Source organism: Nomascus leucogenys, chromosome 2 (assembly GCF_006542625.1).
Source record: "Nomascus leucogenys isolate Asia chromosome 2, Asia_NLE_v1, whole genome shotgun sequence".
NCBI classification, from domain to species: Eukaryota; Metazoa; Chordata; class Mammalia; order Primates; family Hylobatidae; genus Nomascus; species Nomascus leucogenys.
This window is the reverse complement of record NC_044382.1, coordinates 132,615,941-132,638,475: the sequence shown is the minus strand read 5'-3', so window position 1 is coordinate 132,638,475 and position 22,535 is coordinate 132,615,941. Positions and strand designations below refer to the sequence as shown.

The following is a 22,535-nucleotide window of genomic DNA, read 5'->3' as shown; positions in this document are numbered from 1 at the left end:
GTATTGTGGAAATTAGGAAGGGAGATAGATCTCAAGTTTATTTAATTCTTAGGGTGCCAACCAATGTGTCTATCTTGACATGGTTGTTTTTGTGTTGTAGAGGCTTATATTTACTTTCTGAATTGAGCCAAGGTTCTTGCACATAGTGAGGATCATTGTCATGATGTGGTTGTGGCCAGCTGGTGCTTGGAAGTAATGAGGCCAGGGCCAAAGACTTAAGCCCTAGTAAGCTGGTCACTTCTCTTCTATGGCCAGAGACGTAAAACCTTTCCTGTTACTTAACTTGGCAAGCCATTTGGCAAATGCAGTCCATTAGCCACAAGAGAAACAAGGTTCAAAGGAAATGGATCAGGATTAATCTCTCATTGCTGTTGGAATATAAATCAGAGCATATGCCATGCTGATAGTGGATCCAAATCATGGTTGGCCATGGCTCATAGCACATGACCACCAGGTTCAAAGTGTTTCATATGGCCAGTGTCATTAACAAGGCAACCAATAATTGAAAACTAAGTACCGAGAAGAGCGGCAGTGCTCCATTGGGGAATGAGTAGAGTAGAAGAGATAAGGAAGAAGCATGCTCCAGGGTGCTTCAGAGTGGACCAGGGAACAAAGAAAAATGAAGGGGTGGGGGAACATTTTTTTCCCTGTAAGTTAGATTGGTCAAAGATAAAGGAGATGACAGTTGTTGATATCATGGTCATTTGCCAGAGGAGTAAGGGCAGGATGAGGGTAACAAGAAGTGTTTGAGACTCACAATTATTCATTAGATTCCTCTAAATCAAGGGGGAAAAATTGAGGGCCGAAACTCAAAGGGAGAAGGTGAAATGTATACAAAAGTGGCTGAGTGGATGGGGAATATTGAGGGTAATTGGGGGGCAAGAAGTAGTTGAGAAAAAATAGTTAAGGATAGTGATAAACTGGGAAACGAAAGAAGAAGATAAAAATAAATGAAAATCAGATGACAAGTGTTGAGTATAATTCTTAAAAGGTAGAAAACAGCTCAAGCTGTTTCAAGGTAGAAAAAAAAGGTTCTTAGAGAACTCTGAATTCTACATATTACATTAAATATACTCTTGTAGGATATGTTCTGTAATTAAATAAAAATATTTGTAGATAGCACTGGTAAGTATAAATAAAGACAATATACAAGAAAGAATCAGAGAAAAGGACTGAAAGTAGCTATGGTCAGCTCTTGTTTGCTCAGAGGGAAGTGATTAAAATTTACTTTTTTGGCTTTAGAAATTTTTGAGTTTTGGGTCTCTTCCTTCATTTTGTACTTTTAATTTGGGTTTTTCAGATATTCTAGGAAGCCGTTTGAAACAAAACTGTGGAACCACATTGGGAGGAACTGATGTAGGAGGAGCCAGAATTTGTCTCATCTTGCTTGTCTGTTCAGTCACCCTCCAGTACAAGGGGTCCCATGTGGGGAGCAAGCTTCTATCATGTTATTCTCTTGCGTTGTGCAGTTTGCCTTCCTTTGGATTTTTCTCTAAGGGAAATGGTGGATAAGGCTTTCAGACTGACACTCAGTGTGAAAAGTATAAAAAAGTATTCAAGACCTTAATAAGGTCACAGTGAATTTGTTTAGGTGCACATTTTCAGGAACAGAAAAATATTTGGAAAGTGTGAGGGTTAATTTCCCTAAACTTGAACATCAGATTTTTTTGTACTTGGATACTTTACTCATTAGGGTGAAATGCTATCTTCCCATTTCTTAGCTATGACTTAGCACTCCCATCAGTTTATTGCTTGTCATGATTTTATTTATTCAAGTGTGGAGTAGGACTAAGTCCCTGCAGTGTGACCTCACTGGGTGGTAGATGTTGTAAAATTAGCCACAAACTTTCTGGAACAGCTGTAAAGCTTGGGTTATTTTTCACTTTGCTTAGAAGTCTGCTTAGTTTTGACTTTTAACCTTAGCCTCTTCTCAAAGATAAGATTATTTAGGAAAAAAATCTGGGTTTAAAAACTGTAGCAGTACATAAGTTGATGTGGAATTCTGGGCATATGCTTAAAGAGCTATTAGATATTATTACTATTATTATTATTTGATAGTGATATACATAAAGCCTCACCAGTTCCACTCTGTCCTCTGAAAAATTGGTCTGCTGAGTCCAACGTGGCTGCTTTTATACGTGCTCCGATCCATCCATTTCTGTGGATATCTTTGTATATTCATACAACGGACTGATAGCTTTAGAAGGTTTTCAGGCTATTGGCAGCTCCAGCCTTCTCTTTACTGCCTCACATTTTCCAGGATTTGGAATGTGTGGATGTTTACTGTGGTGACAAGAAGGAGCTGGAGCTGTTAATAGAGTTATTCTTGCTGAATAAACTAAACTTCTGACCTCCAAAGAATTTAAGAACTCATCTTAGTAAAGGCCTGGGTCATAAGATGTATGTTTAATGTGCAACCATTTGCAAGAGCATTCCATTTGCATTTTTCTCACTATAGTGTGTTTAAAGCTCTTGTACCAATTTAAAAATTAAACCCACTTGACCATTAATTTTTTCCTTTTGGGAAAAACAAAGAGAGACACAGAACAAACACATTGGGAGCCAGTTATTTGGCAGAGCTGAAAGAGAGGGATTCCAGGAGAAGGGGAGGGGAGAGTAAGCTACAATCGTTTTGTAGTATGAGGTTTCACTAACAAAGAGCTTCAAGTTGAGCATTTATAAAACTGTCAGGTGCCTTTGACTAATGTCCTGTAGATGGAGTTGAATAAAACCCCGTCCCTGGTATTTTCACTTGGAGAGTATTGTGTAACTGGTAGTGTTTTCCACAAACTTAATTTGTTACGTGCATTCATATGTCTGTGAAGGTCATATACGTGCGTGTGTTTTAAGATCCTAGAATTTTAAGAGTTCATGTCTGCGCTCTTTGGGGGGGAATATTGAATATTACTGTGATTTCTTTGGATGGTTGGGAATCGCAAGACTGGACTAGGAGGATCCCCATTCAATACTTAATTGTTTCTTGTGTTTGGAGTTTCTCATTAGAGGAAGATTCTTTTAGTCAGTCTTTCCCCTAGTGTTACTGCCAGTACCTGAAGTACTGGTTGTCTAAGAACCAAGTTGTGCTCAGGAATAAAGTGTTACTAGTGAATTTCCCTCTGGAAAAAATTAATGGGTTTCAGATCATGCCTAATAGGAGAGAAAAACTATTACTGCATTTGGATGTTTGGTAATTCTACTCTGATCTTTTTTCTTTAAGGTGAATGCATAGGACCAATGATGTATGGTATAAAATTACTCACAGATGTTGGAAAGAATTTCCTTAGCATTTATTCCTGCCATTTGGGACACACATGCCTCTGTATAGTCATTTGTTTGAAAATTTGCTCTTTAAAAAAAAAACAAAACAGAAAAAACATGGTGTATATAGCAATATGTGTAAATACATAAGTGCTGAACTTGGCTTTTTAGCCTTTATGAATGTGTTTCCCTTTGATTTTTATTGAATCATGTTTCTTATTGGCTTTCTTTCTTTTTTTTTTTTTTTTTTTTTGCCTTACCTGAGAACATACTTGGTTTAGCTGCATCTGTTGCCGTTATCATGACCGTTATTTACTACTGCTGTGCCACTCTATCATTCACGACCCTTTCGCTTTCTTACTGGTTAAGTAAAGCCATGAAGAAAAGAAAGTGAGAGAAAGAAAACTGGTACTTGCCAAAGACGGTTCTCAGTGCTGTGCCTTTGAATCACCTTGGGAGCTTTTAAAACCCACTGATGCCCAGGCACCACCCCAGGCATTTGTTTAGTCTGGGTTGGCATTTTGGTCTGGTTTGGTATTGGTGTTTTGTCAAAGCTCCCTAGGTGATTCTAATGTGCAAACAAGGTTGAGAACCACTGTCTCATGGCAAAGAGTTGATGTCTTAGCCCTTTGCAAGTTCCTTGGCCTTTTCCCTGTAACGAAGACACATGTATTATTGCTTCACTTTCCCAGGTATAAAATGGACATAGGGACACCCATCCTGCTTACCTCACAGAGCAGATAGTGTCTATTAAGATGCTATGGCAGGTGAGCAGGGTTGTTTAATCACTGTGCTGATGAGGAAGAGGGTCTGGCTTTGCTCCTCAACATGAACTCCACAGAGGATTTAAGAGGCTTAACAAACAACTGGTAGTACCACTCTTCGTAATTTATTGATATGGGAAGAGCGGACCCTACTGTTGATTTCTCAAGTGAGTCAGATGCAATACTTCTATTTCTGTGTGGCCTCTGCTGAATTATTTTTGAGATGACACAGAACCCCATAGTATTAAGGAAAGTTGTTAATGTAGCAAATATAGAATGTGCTCAGAGAATCAGAGTTTTTGGGGGTTTGGGGGGCAATGAAAATACAAAGGGCAACTTATGATAGTGACTATCATTTTAACGAGAAGACTCAGCACCTGGTGTGAGAGGACGAATGCTTGTTTGTATGAGGACCTTCTTCACCTGATGCATTTTTCAAGGAAGGAAACTGATTTTGGAAATCAGTGTTTTCAGGGTAGTTAATTGGAGAAAGAAATGATTTTCTCTCTCTCTCTTTTTTCTTTTTTTTTTTTTTCTTGACACGGAGTTTCGCTCTTGTTGCCCAGGCTGGAGTGCAGTGGCACGATCTTTGCCCACTGCAACCTCCACCTCTTGGGTTCAAGCAATTCTCCTGCCTCAGCCTCCTGAGTAGCTGGGATTACAGGCATGCACCACCATGCCTCGATAATTTTTGTATTTTTAGTAGAGACGGGGTTTCTCCATGTTGGTCAGGCTGGTCTCGAACTCCTGACCTCAGGTGATCCACCCACCTTGGCCTCCCAAAGTACTGGTATTATAGGCGTGAGCCGCCCCGCCTGGCCGAAATGATTCTCTTTTAAATCACCAGAGATGTTCTAAAATTCTTCTGCTTCTTCTATATTTCCAAAGTCATAAAGATGGTAGTGTTTAAATGTGCAACGTAGGAGGAGGTTCAAGCTAATTCTTTTTTTTTTTTGAGACAGGGTCTTAGTTCATCGCTCAGGCTGGAGTGCAGTTGTTGTGATCATGGTTCACTGTAGCCTCGATCTCCTGGGCTCAGGTGGTCCTCCCACCTCAGCCTCCCGAATAGCTGGGACCACAGGTGCATACCACCACACCCAGCTCATTTTTTTTGTATTTTTTGTAGACAAGAGGTTTTGCCATGTTGCCCATGCTAGTCTCGAACCCCTGGGCTCAAGCGATCCACCCGCCTTGGCCTCCCAAAGTGCTGGGATTATAGTGAGGTATCTCACTCAGCCTCAAGCTAATTAATTAAAAGGCAAATGATCCTATGTAATGGAAAATGAATCTGTGGTATTGTTATTCTCATTCTGCAGTATTTACTTGCCGATCTTACTACTGAAAATAGAACTTTTCTTTTGAAATTCTGATTAATTTGAGGGGAGATTAAACATTAATCCAGGCTTACTTTGTATTTTCAGTAAGAGCATGGAGTTGGTACAGTACTTTACAGAGTGAAATATTATTTATTGAGGTATATCATAGTGACTTTATCAATTCAACTTTGACTCTCAAGAGGAATAAGATGTCTTTATTTCATTACCCCTATCCAAATCTGTGGCAATTATAACAATGCGGGAATGGGGAACTTGAGATGTCTAGTGGGCATGCTTCTTACGACTCCTGTGCTAAACGGAGATAAATCAGCCCCCAATATGTGAGTTGGGCAGGTGAGCATGGTTGTTTAATTACCATGCTAATGAGAAAAAGGGCCAAGTGGTGACCCTCAACATGAACTCTACAGAAGTTTTGAGGGGCTGGAAGAACTACTAGTTAGTGCCACTCTGTATTGGCTGTGAACTTTCCCCTTGGCCTGGGCCATCTTGCCGTGGAAGTTGTCAGTGAAAGTCTGGATGGTTCCCATCATTCTGAGCAAACTATTGCAAGGACAGAAAACCAAACACCGGATGTTCTCACTCATAGGTGGGAACTGAACAATGAGGACACTTGGACACTTGAACATCACACACTTGGGCCTGTCATGGGGTGGCGGGAGGTGGGAGGGATAGCATTAGGAGATATACCTAATGTAAATGATGAGTTAATGGGTGCAGCACACCAACATGGCACATGTATACATATGTAACAAACTGGCAGGTTGTGCACATGTACCCTAGAACTTAAAGTATAATAATAAAAAAAAAAAAGGAAGTGTGGATGGTTCCTTGAGGTTCGTCACCATTGTCAACAGAGCAGCTCAGGGTAGCAGTGCACTTCCGAAGTACACAAGTGCTACCCACTTTCATATGGAAAAGGCAATCCAAATAGTGAATCAAATCTGTATATTTACTGGACCATATACCATCTTAGTTACCTCTATTCTGAGTACATTGATGAAAAAAATTTTTTTTAGTAAAAATAACATTGAATTAAGGATACATAATAAACAACAAAACTCATCAGGGTATTTTCATTTTAAGGTTAATGAGGGCTGGGTGCAGTGGCTCACGCCTGTAATCTCAGCAGTTTGGGAGGCCGAGGCGGGCAGATCATGAGGTCAGGAGATTGAGACCATCCTGGCTAACACGGTGAAACCCCGTCTCCACTAAAAATACAAAAAAAAAAAGAAAAAAAAAATTAGCCCTGCATGGTGGCGGGCGGGCACCTGTAGTCCCAGCTACTCGGGAGGCTGACGCAGGAGAATGGCGTGAACCCGGGAGGCGGAGCTTGCAGTGAGCCGAGATTGCGCGACTGCACTCCAGCCTGGGCAACAGAGCAAGACTCTGTCTCAAAAAAAAAAAAAAAAAAAAAGATTAATGAAATGTTACCAGCTTCACAGAAAAATACAGAAGGTAAAAAAATGGAAGACAGGTCTTCACACAGGCTTACAATAGACAGTCAACAAAGGTGTACTGAATGGAGAGAAGGGAAGGAATTGTCCGGGGTTTTGTGCCATTTTCCTGGATTTGCTTTACTCTTGGACCTACTCGTTTTATGCTTTCCTGATGAGGGAATGCAGCCAAATTTGGATATGATGAGTGATTGTGTATTTTGTTGGAAAGCAACAACATAGACCGTCACTTTGACTCTTGTCAATGTGAAAAATAAGCTGCTGTTGAGTAGGATTCAGTTTAATGTTTTTAGATCAAATATTTGTTTTTTGGTGTCATTTGTGTATATATTTTCGTGGTGACATTAGGTGCTAAGTAATGAACCAATAGGTTTAAAACTCACTGTGTAAAGACATTGTTAATTCCTTTTTTGTGTTGGTTGATATTGTAGCCAGGTTTATTCTTACATGTGAATATATAATGGAAAACTTTAAAACTTTTTTTCTTAGGACTTAGTTATAGTAAAAGATGTAAGCGCTATCTTGTAGTATTTGTGTATATATGTGGTATTGTTCTGCTTTTTAATCTTCTTCCTGTAAAGAAGGAATTAGTAAGAAAATCTTGAGTGTCTTAATATTATAGTGACTTTGAGCTGAAGATGTATTTTCTAATTACAAAATGGAGATGGTCTCATTGGTTGCAAAGAATAGCTTGTTATCCTAGGTAGGCATTTGATTAAAGTATTCCACTGACATTTTAAAAATAAGTTCTCACAGCAGCTTTATTGAGACATAATTCACATAACTTACAATCTATGCACTTGAGGAGTATAATTCAGTGTTTTTTTCTGTGTGTATTCAGAGGTGTACCACCATCACCACAATTCATTTCAGAACATTTTTTATCACCCTAAAGGAAACCCTGTATCCATCAACAGTCATTACCACTTACTCCAATCCCCCCATTTTGTTGACTTTTACATCATTGTCCTTGATTCTTTGTTGTTTTTATGTGTAAACATGTATGTTTTGTAGATAATAGAAGGGACTAGCTTGTTGAGTACTTACTTTGTGCCAGGCATTGTGCTAGGCATGCTTGTCAGGTCATGATTTCCTTTAATCCTCAGAAAAAAAGCCAAAATAAGCCCACTGTCATTATCTATATTTTAATAAAGGAGACTTAGAAAGGGATTCATCTGTGCCAGGCAGCACACCTGGCAAGTGGGGGAGAGTCTGAATTTGAACACACTGTGGTTGGACGAAAAGAGCCCTTGCTCTTCATACAATTCCTGGGTATTCTGGATTTCTGTCTACCCCTTCACAGAAGTTCCTGTGTATTTTACAAAGTGCTCTTTGGAAAGAGAGTCAAATGTGATGTAATAACTGGAGTTTATTTTTAAACATGGAATGGTAGGAATTTCTTTATAATTCTAGCATCTGATTTTGGCAGTAGTATTTGAATCAGCTTCAGCTGGGTTGATGTATACAAACCATCATTTTCAGCCCCACTATGCTGCGAGCTTCTTAAGTGCACAAATTCCATCTGTTTTGTTCACTGTTGGATCCCCAGCGCCTGGCACAGAGTAAGTGCGCCATACATATTTGTTGAATGTTGAGTAAATTCGTGGAACAAAGTGATATGGTCTTGATACCTGTTTGAGTAGTGTAGCTTTCTAGTCAGGAATATGTTACTTTTAAATTAAGTTTGGTCTAGACAATTGAAAATAGAGAAATCTACTTTGTCACTGATTTTTAAAAATCCATTATAAAATCTCATTACATTTTATTATATTTCAGCTTCCAGCCTTGTTATTGTAAGATTAATCTGCACAAGAAAGGAGGAACAAAATATTTGACATACTTTTTCCCTCAAATCATTCATGTCCTCAATACGGTTTTTATTTTTCAATTATAAAAGGAATATATGGCATTTTAGGAGATTTGGGAAGAAAAGTAAAAATGTAGATTGGAAAAAACTCTATAATCTCACAATTTAGGTGACCACTTAATATGTTAGTTCATTTTCTTGATTTTTTTTTTAATTCTTAACCATAGGTACCGTGTTGTACTGCAGACCTCTGGAACTTAGTTATCTTGAACAACTAAAACTTTATACCTATTGAGCAGCAATTTCCCCTTTTTCTCACCGACAGTTGCTGGTAACCACCATTCCACTCTGCTTCTGCCTGGCCAACTACTTTAGATACATCATATATGTGTAATAATTATGTGACTGGCTCATTTCATTTGATGTAATATCCTTAAGGCTCATGCATGGTGTCACATATGACAGGATGTCCTTTTGACATGCTGAATAATATTCCAGTGTGTGTATATTCCGCATTTTCTTTATTCACCCATTGATGGACACTTAGGTTGCTTCCATATGTTGGCTATTGTGAATAATGCTGTGATGAACATGGGAATACAGACATCTCTTCAAGATCCTGATTTCAATTTGATAAATAACCCAGAAATGGAATTGTTATCTTTTGATTTTTTAAATAATGGCTATCCTAACAGGTATGAGATGGTGTCTCATGGTTTTGATTTCATTTCCTTTGTGGGTAGTGCTGCTGAGCACTGAGCATCTTCACACATACTTGTTGGCCATTTGTGTGTCTCCTCTGGAGAAAAGTCTATTCAAGGGTTCCCCCAGCCCTCACCTTTTTTTTGTTTTGTTTTTGTTTTTTAAATAAAAGAGACAGGGTCTTGCTATGTCACCCAGCCTGGAGTGCAGCCTCAAACTCCTGGGCTCAAGTGATCCTTCTGCCTCAGTCTCCCAAGTAGCTGGGATGGGCCTACAGATGTGTGCCACCATACCTGGCTGAGATGGGGGTCTCACTGTGTTGTGCGGGTTGGTGTTGAACTCCTGGCCTCGAGTGATCCTACCATCTTGGCCTCTTGAGTTCCTGGGATTATAGCAAATAACAAATAACCCAATGAAAAATTGTGTAAAAAAATTTTGCACACTTTTTCATTATTTGTGTGTGTGTGTGTGTGTGTGTTTTTCTGTTGCTTTGAAGGAGTCCCTGTTTTGGATATTAACCTTTTGTCAGAAACAGAGTTTATAATATTTTTCCGTTCTTTTTCCTTTTTAATCTGTTGTTTCCTTTACTCTGTGGAATCTTTTTAGTTACATGTTAATTGTTAGTTACTTGGCTAGCTATTTTTACTTTTGTTGCCTTTGTCTTAGTGTCTTTAGTTGAGATCATTCAGCCGATAAGGTTTTTTTCGTTTGTCTTTTTGTAGAGATGGGGTCTCACCATGTTGCCCAGGCTGTTCTTGAACTCCTGGGTTCAAGCGATCTTCCTGCCTTGGCCTCCCAAAGTGCTGGAATTACAGGGATGAACCACTGTGTCTGACCTGGATACACTTTTTTAAAAGGCTGTTTTATAAGAGCAGTTTTAGGTTCACAGAAAAATCGAGAAGAAGTTACAAAAATTTCCCATATATCCCTTGCCCCTACACATGCATAGCCTCTCCATTATCAACATTCCCCACCAGAGTGGTACATGTGTTACAATTGATGAATCTAATTGACACACCATCACCCAAAGCTCCTAGTTTATATTAGGGTTTGCCCATGGCGTGATACAATCAGTGAGTTTAGATAGATGTATAATAAGCTGTATTCACTATGTAGTTTCATACAGAGTATTTGCACTGCCCTAAAAATCTTCTGTGCTCCACTTACTCATCTCTCCTTCTCCCATCCCTGGCAACTACTGATCTTTTCATTGTCCCCATTGTTTTGCTCTTTCTAAAGATGTCATATTGTTGGAATCATACTGTCTGTAGCCTTTTTCAGACTGGCTTCTTTTACTTAGCAATATGCATTTAAGTTTCTTCCATGTCTTTTTGTGGCTCAATAACTCAATGCTTGTGAGTGCTGAATATTATTTCATTGAGTCTGGATGTATCATGGTTTATTTGTCCATTCACTTCTGAAGGACATCTTGGTAACTTCCAAGGTTGGCAATTATTAATAAAGCTGCTGTAAACATCCATTTGTAGGTTTTTGTGTGGACATAAAGTTTTTAACTGCTTTGGGTAAATACCAGGGAGTGCAATTGCAGGATCATCTGGTAAGAGTATGTTTAGTTGTGTAAGAACCTGCCAGACTGTTTTTTGGAAAAGTGGCAATACTGTTTGGCATTCCCACCAGAAATGAATGAGAGTTCATTTGGTGTTGTCGGTGTTGTGGGTTTTGACCATTCTAATAGGTGTGTAGTGGTATCTCATTGTTTTAATGTGAATTTTCTTGACAATTTGTGTTGTGGAGCCTCTTTGCTGGTACTTACTAGCCATCTGTATATCTTTTTTGATGAGCTGACTGTTAAGGTTTTTGGCCCATTTTTCTTACAGAGTTGTTTTCTTATTATTGAATTTGAAAAGGTCTTTGAATATTTTGGAAACTAGTTCTTCAGTTCTTTCTCTCTGTGTCTCTCTTTTTTTTGTTGTTTTTTGAGGGACAGGGTCTTACTCTGGTCTTACTCTGTCACCCACGCTGGATTGCAGTGGTGTGATCATAGCACATTGCAGCCTTGAACTTTTTGACTGAAGCCATACTCCCTTCTCAGCCTCCTGAGTAGCTGGGACTACAGGTGTGCACTGCCACACCTGGCTAATTAAAAAAAAAAAAATTTATTTTAGAGACAGGATCTTGCTCAGTTGCCCAAACTAGAGTGTAGTAGTACAATCATATCAAGCACATCACAAGCATATAACTGTAAACTTGAACTCTTGGGCTCAAGTGATCCTCCCATCTTGGCCTCTCAAAGCACTGGATTGTGGGCATGACCCAGTATGCCTGATCTTTAGCTTTTCTCATATAGATCTTATACATATTTCTTTTACATTTATACTACCTATTTCACCTTTTTCATTGCTAATGTAAACATTGTGTTTTTAATTTCAAATTCTACTTACTCATTATTGGTGTATAGGAAAGTGAATGACTTTTGTATATTAACCTTATATCCTGCAACCTTAATATAATTTCTTAGTAGTTCTAGGTAGATACACTTTTAAATGTTGCCTTCTTTTAATCTTAACATTAAAACACAAGCATTTCTGATGTTATGAAAACACTTTCTAGGAAGCATTTTTTAAAATATCAAATATTCCATGGAATGGACACACCAAAGATTAATTTAATTTAAATTCCATTAACAATGGATATTTACTTGCTTTCAACTTCTTAGATAAATATAAATAGCATTACATAGTATATCTTTGTGTATGAAGTTTTTTTGTTTTGTGTTATGAGTTTGGAATTTTTATGCTGGGATTAATTTTCAGGAAACTGAATTATTGAGTTGAAGTATACAAACATTTCTAATGTAGTAGAAACACGTATTGCCTAACTGCTTCCCCTAAGAGTTGTACCAGTTTATATTTCCTGGATGAGAGTGCCCATCTCAGTTATCCTTTCTAACTTTGGACTTGCTGACATTTTGATGACAAAGGGATGAAGTTGTAAGTCAAATGTATAGCTCTCAATGTTCATATCCAGGGTCCTACCCTAGGTAGAAAAGGAATGAGACTTTCTCCTTATAGTAAAAATCAAAATTGTTCAGCAAGAGGAAGCAAGAGTGCAAGTGATGCTCCCAAGAGACCACATGGCTGGGCTCTGCCTCAATGGAGGGCTTTGCTCTGGATGGCACAAAGGTTGGGATTTAACTTCTGCTTGTGTCTAGAATGACTCTTAGAGCTCTTTCTCTCCCAGGTGAAAGAAGTTAAAAGATACTTTTAAATATGAAGAATTCAAACACTCAAGGGAGAAAATTAGTCTGCCAAACATCCATTCTGAACTGGAAGGAATCTGATTTACTTTTGTTGCTGTCTCTGCAAACATTTTTCTTTTGGATTCTGCTTTTTCAGAATAAAGAAGGATGAAGGACAGGATTTTCTAGAAAACCTTTTGTGTCTCATGATTTGTTTGTAATATATAATTTGTCACTCAATGCATGCAGTGTGCAGTTTCCCTGGCATGCCCAAGTGCTGTCCTGCCCCCTGCTACTTTTATTTCCTCTTGTAGTCTCTTTTCCCTTGTCTTCTTCTGTACATAACTACAGCAGGAGGAAGAACCATCAAGGTAGTTTTTAAAAGTAGTATCTACGAAAGCATTCCTATATGCCCTTCTGGGGCCTTTCTGATCTCAAATAAGTTTGGCTGGTATTTTCCTGGCAAAAGAAAAATGAGCTATAATATGACAGAAGTCATATCACGGATTTTCAAAAGCTGTCCTCAACAAAGAAAGTAGGGGGAATTCAGCTCATGGGCACAATTGCAGGGTATCTAGCAAAGTCTGACATAACCCAGTCAGGAGACCCAAGAAGGTTAAAAAAGTGCTGTGAGGCAGGCAAGGTGCTTACTGCTCATTTGATAATTTCTTGGAATTGAATAGTAAATTGAGCATTTATTATATACATACACATTATACCCATAGATATTCATTTCATAATTAAGTCTTCAGACTCAATATATATATTTGAGACTCTTTCACAGTATTTGAGTCCTTGGATGTCAGAAATGTGGCTGTTTCCTTTATGTGACACAAGACACATTTGGTGTGTCTGAACAATTAAACACTTTTGCCTGGAGAACCTTCTGTTGCTCTGTCAACACCATCTAGTTAGCATTTTTCTCATTTACAGAGATGAGTCCCATAATTAGGCCCATTATTCTTATGGAAAAACTGAGGTACAGACCATCCGAAGAAAATGACTGTGGGAAGTATGTTCTTTCTGGATTTCTAGTTTTATCTAATATTATGGGTCTTTCCTAGTTTTGAGTCTGTTTATGTGTGTGTGAATATAACTAGCTATTTAAAAAATATGCTATGGGGAAATAAATAAACATTTGCTTGTCCGTTTGAGGTTTTGACTGAAATGTGGAAACTTAATTCGGCTTATTGAGTGAAATGTTTTTAAAATTTGATATTCACCAAATATTTTTGCAAAAACACCCCAAGTGTAGTTTCCAACTGTGTATTTCATAACAAGGAAAAAAAATGGCCCACCACTTCCTGTGCCTCGGAGAGTCAATGCCTTGTATTCTCCTGGCCCAGTGGGCAGTTTTGATCCTGCCAGCTCTTCGAGGACTTACTTGTACATTTGCACAGTTTGTATATTGTCTTGTAGATGTCTTCCTCATATCCACGTTGACAGACAACTTTTGAAGTAACTCAAGTTGACAGAGCTGACTGAGAACATTTAATGTGTCTTATTTCACTTGAGCAGCAGCAGAGGCCAACTTGTTTAAGGAGAACCTGCAAAAGCTGCTTTCTACTGCTTTCCCCAGCTTCATGAGAAGACCTAGTCACTTTTCAGAATACAAAAAGCCAGCCAGTTCCAGACAGTGCACACAGTGCACATATAAAATTATTTATTGTCCAGACAAACATGTGTGGGTGGGTACCAGAAGCACAGAAGAACCACACCTGGGACCGGGGCATTGACTTGGCTCCCTCTTGAAGCTGGCTGCAGTAAGCAAGTGTGTGAGAGTCACTTTCAGTTCAAAAAGTCTTTGAATACTCAAGGGCAGACACATTAGGAGGCCATAGACCAGGAACCAGGACAATCTTCGTTGCAAAGCAGTAGCGCCATGTTGAACTCGTCTCTTCATAGACTCCTGCCTGATAGGGTGACCGAAGGGCATTATCACATTCTCAGGGACAGATAATCTAATGGGATTAAGGAAATGGAGGGTCAGGTTTCAAAAAAGCAGAATAGAGTGAGCTACTTAAAATTATATTGGTTGCACATTAATCTTCAATGATTCAGAAGGAGAGCATTACCTTACATTTCCCAGTTACTAGAGAATCCCTAAAGTATACACCCTCTAGGAAATCTCCCTTTATATTTGGCATTTGAATTAAAAGTCTTCTTAAAATAAATATCATCAGCCATACCAGTCCTCCTTAGCTTGCAGTTTCTTGCAAGTAGCACATTTCCAAGTATGGAGTTTCAACAAAGCACATCATATGTTGAGTGTGACTGTTAAGTATTTGAGGCTGTGATTTAGCATCACCATCTTTATTTTCTCACAGTGAGGAAAATGAAGTATGGGGGAATCTATGACTTGCATAGAAATCAAGGCAGAGTCCACAGGAGAATTAACAGCACAGAGTTCTTTGGCTCTAGTGATGGCTTGGGAGGGATCTAGTTGTTCTAACCACATATACCCACCTAAAGGTTTCAGGATCAGGTGGGCTGGCCACATAGTGAGTTCCTCCTCTGGAGAATCAGGCTGGCAGCTAAGTCAGATCCCCTGGGGTCTGTTGACAAGTTGCTGTTGTTGTTTTTTTTTTTTCCTCTAGATTTGACTCTACCCTGACTACGCCTGATCAGGAGAGTCAGGCTTTACACTACACTTTACCCAAGGGAGATGCAGATACTCTACCAGTGGGTATGCAACTGTAACTTCATGCATTCCTTGGGGTAAATTGTTTGTGTATTTTGGAAAGTAAAAAGAATAGTCTGGTGTTTACAGAGGAATATTAGGGGATTGTCAGGGAGCCTAATTTTGTTTTGTTCTTTCGCTCTGTGAATTCTGGCACTACAACTTGGTATGGTTCAGTGTTTTATGTCATTCCCCCGTTTATTTCATTCTGATCATTAATGAAAAGCGACAAAAGTGTAGCAAGAGTGCCAGGCCAGTTGGTAGGCATAATAAGATTGATTAGAGCCCAAAATGAAAACATTAAACTCACTTGAAGGCAGCCAAAGCCTTACTTCTATTACATATGAACTTCTTTTTTGGATACATGAATAGTGAAAAGTATTTGGAGTTGATAGTACGTGACCACAAAAGCATATGAGAAGTTATTTGCCTTTATAATACCTCATGACAACTAAGCAAAATGTGCATTTATATTTCCTACAAAATATTGTGTTTATTAAGACCCTCTGAAAGGGCATGATTGTATAAATCAAGAAGCATCTGTAATATTTTGCTTAGAAATTCTTTATTCTTTGGCTGCAATAGTCTAGCATCTATCCACTTAGCAGATTTAAAAAATGTATTATTGCAGAATCCTCAAGAGTTCTTGGTATTTCAGTTATGACTATTATTGGACAAACTGTTTTTGAGAAAAGATCTGTGGCTAAACCATGAGAAAAACCGAATTAAAACAAAATGGTGTGATTGCTGTAACTTTAAGGTTACTATAGTATACTGGTTTTAAAAGAAGGGAAAAGGGAGACCAGTTAAAAGGAAAAGGAAAACTAAGTGGTGAGCTTCTGTTGGGAACTCTCACTTCCCACTATGCCCATTTGTTATAAAAATATATGTATATATGATGACTAACGAAGTTCTTTCAGAGTATTCCTGTTGTGCCCTCTCCTTTTGGTGACATTATCCCCCATTCACTATGAAAACTAATGCATTTTATATAACCTAAATATGATGTAGTTCAGAAATGCCTTAGGACTTATGGGTAAGATCGATAAGGTACAAGGGAAAAGAAGAACCCTGGAAAAAAGCACTGGATCAGGTGTCAAGAGAACAGGGCTGTAACCTCCCTTTTCGCACCCTCTGGCTGTGTTTTCTTGGCCCTGGCCTCACTTTCCTCATGTGTACAGTGAAGGGGTGGAGGTTGGAGTACATAATCTCTTGAAGATACCTGAAATTCAGGTAGCAAAGGAGTGTTAAGATATTAGAGTGTTCTTCATGGCAGAATCAGGTAGCAAAGGAGTGGTAAAGATCTTAAAGTGTTCTTCATGCCAGCATCATTTCAGACTTAAAGAATTCTAAACAAAATTATTAGCAAATAGTCGGCCCTGATGGCATTACACATAGTGCGAAGTCCTGTTGAATGAGTAGCCATGATTCGAGTCTCCAAAAATAGATCTGTTTCTAGGACTCTATTTACTCACATCATTTGTTAAACTAGTAGCACTTCTGCAGGTAAAGCAGGGTCTGGTTTGAGTAGACTGACACTTATTTTATGCTCTGATACACTCCAAAGAAGAATGAACCCATTAAAGACATTATCTGATAAGATTCCTAAGAGGTAGAGTCTTACCAGTTTCATTAGCAGGTTTTGGAACCCCTGGTCTAACGTGCCTGTACCAGATCCAATGACTTCTAGTGCTACTCGTATATACTTTGTATTAAGATTCCTTAGAATGCTCAAAAGACCACTGTGAAATACAGAATTTATTGGATGCACCAGAGTTAACACATAAATGTAGTTGAATTTTCTTTTTAACTTTTATTCAGGTTATGTTTATATAGTTTAAAGAGCCACATAGCTCTACAAGGCCCATAACAAAGAACGGTAGTTTCCTATTTCACCTTTCCCTTCACCCATTTTCTACTTTCCAGAGGCAACTCACTAAACTCTTTGAACTGGCATTTTCCTCTGTATTTTGAAAACACATGTTTATATGGATATTTCTTGATTTATTTTTCAGTTTTAGGTATTTTATAGTAACTTTTTATTATGGAAGGTAATGATTTAGCTCCCTTACTCACCCTTTCCCCCAACACAAATATATTTTATCACCACCCATACTTCCAATATAATTATGAGTTATAAGCTCTTCATTGCTATGTAACACGTTATTCTAGATGATAGTATCTTAAAACAACAAACATATCCCACAGTTTCCATGGGTCAGGAATCTGGGAGCAACTTAGCTGGTGCCTCTGGCTCAGGTTGTCTCAGAAGGTTTCAATCAAGCTGTAGGCAGGTGCTACTGTCAGCTGAAGACCCCATCCAGTGGAGATGAAGGAGCCACTTCTAAGCTTCCTTACATGGTTTTTGGCAGGCTTTAATTCCTCACGGGGCAATTCGACTTGCTATGCCACGTGGGCCTCTCCCTAGGACTGCTCACAACATGGCAGCTTTCTTTCCAGCAAGATCAGAGAGAGAGGCGGGGAGAGAGAGAGAGAGAGAGAGAGGCAGAGCACCCAAAATAGAATTCATAGTCTTTGAATAACTTAATGTTAGAAATGATAGCTCATTACTTCCGTTCGTTATATAAGTAAGTTCAGCCCACACTCGGGAGGGCATCACACAAGAGTGTGAATGCCAAGAGGCAGTGGTCATTAGGGGCCATCACAAGTAATTTTTTTTTTTTTTTTTTATTATACTTTAGGGTTTTAGGGTACATGTGCACAATGTGCAGGTTTGTTACATATGTATCCATGTGCCATGTTGATTTCCTGCACCCATTAACTCGTCATTTAGCATTAGGTGTATCTCCCAATGCTGTCCCTCCCCCCTCCCCCAACCCCACAACAGTCCCCGGAGTGTGATGATCCCCTTCCTGTGTCCATGAGTTCTCATTGTTCAATTCCCACCTATGAGTGAGAACATGCGGTGTTTGGTTTTTTGTCCTTACGATAGTTTACTGAGAATGATGTTTTCCAGTTTCATCCATGTCCCTACAAAGGACACGAACTCATCATTTTTTATGGCTGCATAGTATTCCATGGTGTATATGTGCCACATTTTCTTAATCCAGTCTATCGTTGTTGGACATTTGGGTTGGTTCCAACTCTTTGCTATTGTGAATAGTGCCGCAATAAACATACGTGTGCATGTGTCTTTATAGCAGCATGATTTATAGTCCGTTGGGTATATACCCAGTAATGGGATGGCTGGGTCAAATGGTATTTCTAGTTCGAGATCCCTGAGGAATCGCCACACTGACTTCCACAATGGTTGAACTAGTTTACAGTCCCACCAACAGTGTAAAAGTGTTCCTATTTCTCCACATCCTCTCCAGCACCTGTTGTTTCCTGATTTTTTAATGATGGCCATTCTAACTGGTGTGAGATGGTATCTCACTGTGGTTTTGATTTGCATTTCTCTGATGGCCAGTGATGATGAGCATTTCTTCATGTGTTTTTTGGCTGCATAAATGTCTTCTTTTGAGAAGTGTCTGTTCATGTCCTCTGCCCACTTTTTGATGGGGTTGTTTGTTTTTTTCTTGTAAATTTGTTTGAGTTCATGGTAGATTCTGGATATTAGCCCTTTGTCAGATGAGTAGGTTGCAAAAATTTTCTCCCATTCTGTAGGTTGCCTGTTCACTCTGATGATAGTTTCTTTTGCTGTGCAGAAGCTCTTTAGTTTAGTTAGATCCCATTTGTCAATTTTGGCTTTTGTTGCCATTGCTTTTGGTGTTTTAGACATGAAGTCCTTGCCCACGCCTATGTCCTGAATGGTATTGCCTAGGTTTTCTTGTAGGATTTTAATGGTTTTAGGTCTAACATATAAGTCTTTAATCCATCTTGAATTAATTTTTGTATAAGGTGTAAGGGAGGGATCCAGTTTCAGCTTTCTACATATGGCTAGCCAGTTTTCCCAGCACCATTTATTAAATAGAGAATCCTTTCCCCATTTCTTGTTTTTGTCAGGTTTGTCAAAGATCAGATAGTTGTAGCTATGCGGCATCATTTCTGAGGGCTCTGTTCTGTTCCATTGATCTATGTCTCTGTTGTGGTACCAGTACCATGCTGTTTTGGTTACTGTAGCCTTGTAGTATAGTTTAAAGTCAGATAGCGTGATGCCTCCAGCTTTGTTCTTTTGGCTTAGGATTGACTTGGCGATGCGGGCTCTTTTTTGGTTCCATATGAACTTTAAAGTAGTTTTTTCCAATTCTGTGAAGAAAGTCATTGGTAGCTTGATGGGGATGACATTGAATCTATAAATTACCTTGGGCAGTATGGCCATTTTCACGATATTGATTCTTCCAACCCATGAGCATGGAATGTTCTTCCATTTGTTTGTATCCTCTTTTATTTCATTGAGCAGTGGTTTGTAGTTCTCCTTGAAGAGGTCCTTCACATCCCTTTTAAGTTGGACTCCTAGGTATTTTATTCTCTTTGAAGCAATTGCATCACAAGTAATTATGAGGCTGCCCACCAGAAGTAATTATGGTTAGGTCAATATTCGGTATTTATATTATGACTACAGCACAGCCATGTTCTATGATTACCTTTTCTAATCCAACTCTTTTCCAAAAGTTAATAAGTTATTTTTTTGTTTGCTTAGTGTTCTGTGCATCCACACTGATTCACCATTAACTATCATGCCAGAATTATAAATTGCTTCTCAGTATATTGAAATACACCAAGTATAAGTTCTATACGTTTTATCTTTTGGGATAGTTTCTCCCAGAGTTTTCTAACCTTCTCCAGTCTGGACTGATTGCTTAGGCATTATTCATAGCTATAAAAATCTGAAATATCTCTTGTATACCATTCTGAAGATGCCATTGCCTCTTATGTTGAATACACTATTTCCTGACTCATCTCTCTTGGTCCATCCCTTCATTTTCGTGGTGCACATTTTCCTATAGCTTCCTAAAAAAGGATTCATGGTATGTCAGGCACAGTGGCTCACGCCTGTAATCCCAGCACTTTGGAAGGCCAAGGCGGGAGGATCACCTGAGGTCAGGAGTTTGAGACTAGGCTGGCCAACATGGCAAAACCCTGTCTCTACTAAAAGTACAAAAATTAGCCAGGCATGGTGGCAGGCGCCTGTAATCCCAGCTACTGGGGAGGCTGAGATAGGAGAATCGCTTGAACCTGGGAGGCGGAGGTTGCAGTGAGTGTAGATCACGCTGTTGCACTCTAGCCCAGGAAACAAGGGCGAAACTCCGTCTCAAAAAAGAAAAGAAAAGGATTCATGGGAAGTAAAAATTTTCAAAGCTCAGATGCTTAAAAAATGTAATACGTAAAAATGTCTTCTGTCTACCCTCATGCTTGATTGATAATGGGGTTACATGAAGAATTGGTTGAAAATCATTTTTCTTCAGACTTCTGAAGATTATGCTCCTTTGCTTTGAGCTCCCCAGTGTTGTCTCTGAGGAGTCCAATGTCATTCCTGATTTCAGATCTTGTATTTGATACCTATTGCTCCACCCCAGAAACTTTCATGTTTTCTTTGTTTCCGGTATTCTGACATATGTCAATGCCATCCTTTAGCATGAGGTCTTTTTTTAGAGTCAGGGACTTGTTCTTTCACCTAGGCTAGAGTGAGTAGCATGGTCCTAGTACACTATAGCCACAAATTCCTGGGCTCAAGGGATCGTCCTGCCTCAGGCTTTCAAGTAGGTGGGACTTACAGTCATGTGCCAATATGCTAGGCCAATTTTTTTTTTTTCTATTTTTTGTAGAGATGGGATCTTCCTAGGAGTTTAAAGGTGGTCTTGAACTCCTGGCCTCAAGTTATGCTCCCAGCTCAGCCTCCGGAGTTGCTAGGATTCTTTTTTCTTTTTTTTTTTTTTTGAGATGGAGTCTCACTGTGTCACCTAGGCTGGAGTGCAGTGGCGCAATCTCGGCTCACTGAAACCTTCGCCTCCTGAGTTCAAGTGATTCTCCTGCCTCAGCCTCTTGGGTAGCCGGGATTACAGGCTCCCGCCATCACGCCCGGCTAACTTTGTATTTTTAGTAGAGACGGGGTCACCATGTTGACCAGGCTGGTCTCAAACTCCTGACCTCAAGTGATGTGCCCGCCTTGGCCTCCCAAAGTGTTGGGATTACAGGTGTGAGCCACCGCAACTGGCCTGGGATTCTTTTTTTAATCTGTTGTTCTGAGCTTGGTCCTCTTGTTGAAAACTCAAGTCCTGTAGTTTTGGAAATTTTATAGATGTATTTCTTTAGAAAGGATTAATTTCCATTTCCATGCTCTCTCTTTCTGGAACTCATTTTATGTAGAAGTTGAACCTCCTCTACCAATCTTCTTCTTTTCTGATTTTTCTCCTCCTTTTTCAAAACTCTGGTTTATATGCGTTTTGTATTTTCTGTCGGGAGAGTTTTTCAAATTTATCTTTGTTTTTTCATTTCCCTCATGTAGTTTTTAATTTCTAAAAGTTTTTTATTTTCTATTTTGGTTATTGGCATTGCTGTCTTAAAAAGCCTTCTATTCTAGTTTCATGAATGAAGCGTCTCCTCGTTTCTCTGAAGATATTTAATTAGCTTTTCTTCTTCTTTTTATTGTCAGCATTGCTTTTAATTCCTCTAAGTTTCTTTTTTGTTTATGTGTGTGTGTCTGATTTGTCATCTGTATTTTATGTTGGAGACTTTCCTCAAATGCCCGTGACTGTTGGCTGTCTGCTTCTATGAGTGGTGTGCTGAGAAGCTAGTTTGAAATTCTACATGCTTCAGTAGAACTGGTTGATGGTACAGGCAGACCTGGATCAATTATTTCTGCAGAGTTGCAATTCCCATATTCCTTTTCTCTTGCTTTTATCAGTTTTCCCTGAAAAGGCTTCACTGATTAGCTGGCAACCAACTTTCTTGGTGCCAATTTTGGAAAAAAAGAGAGTGAAGCATTCACTCTTCATTATATAAACTTTGTAAACTATGACTTAAATCTCCATTTTTTTTTTTTAGTGGCTATAATATCATCCCTATTTTACAAATGAGAAAATTTTTAGAGCTTTACATTTCTTTGTTGTAATTTCTTCATAGCTATTATTTATTCCATGACTTGAAATTGAGATAATTTCAGTCAATATGGAATGTGCCATCATAATTATCCTTCTACAGAGATCTAGTCAGAGATTGTGGTTTGCTTGGCCTATTCTTTTTTCAAATGTGGCTTCAGCGATGCTTGATTTTCAGAAGACTATAAGCTTGGGACTTAAAATAGCAGCATATGAATGGCCAGACTCCCCACAACCCAGCCCTACCTCCCTCCCTTATGGGTCCTTGCCAGATCATTATCTTGGGCTTGAGCTCTGTTTTTATCTTTACTTATCAACATGAGCTGTTCGCCA

General features: G+C 39.0%; 1 protein-coding gene across 3 annotated transcripts in view; it reads left to right on the top strand.

Annotated features, from left to right (window-relative positions):
- ZNF608 (zinc finger protein 608) overlaps positions 1-22,535 on the top strand; it is a 113,989-nt gene that overhangs the window by 48,468 nt on the left and 42,986 nt on the right. The window lies entirely within an intron of this gene.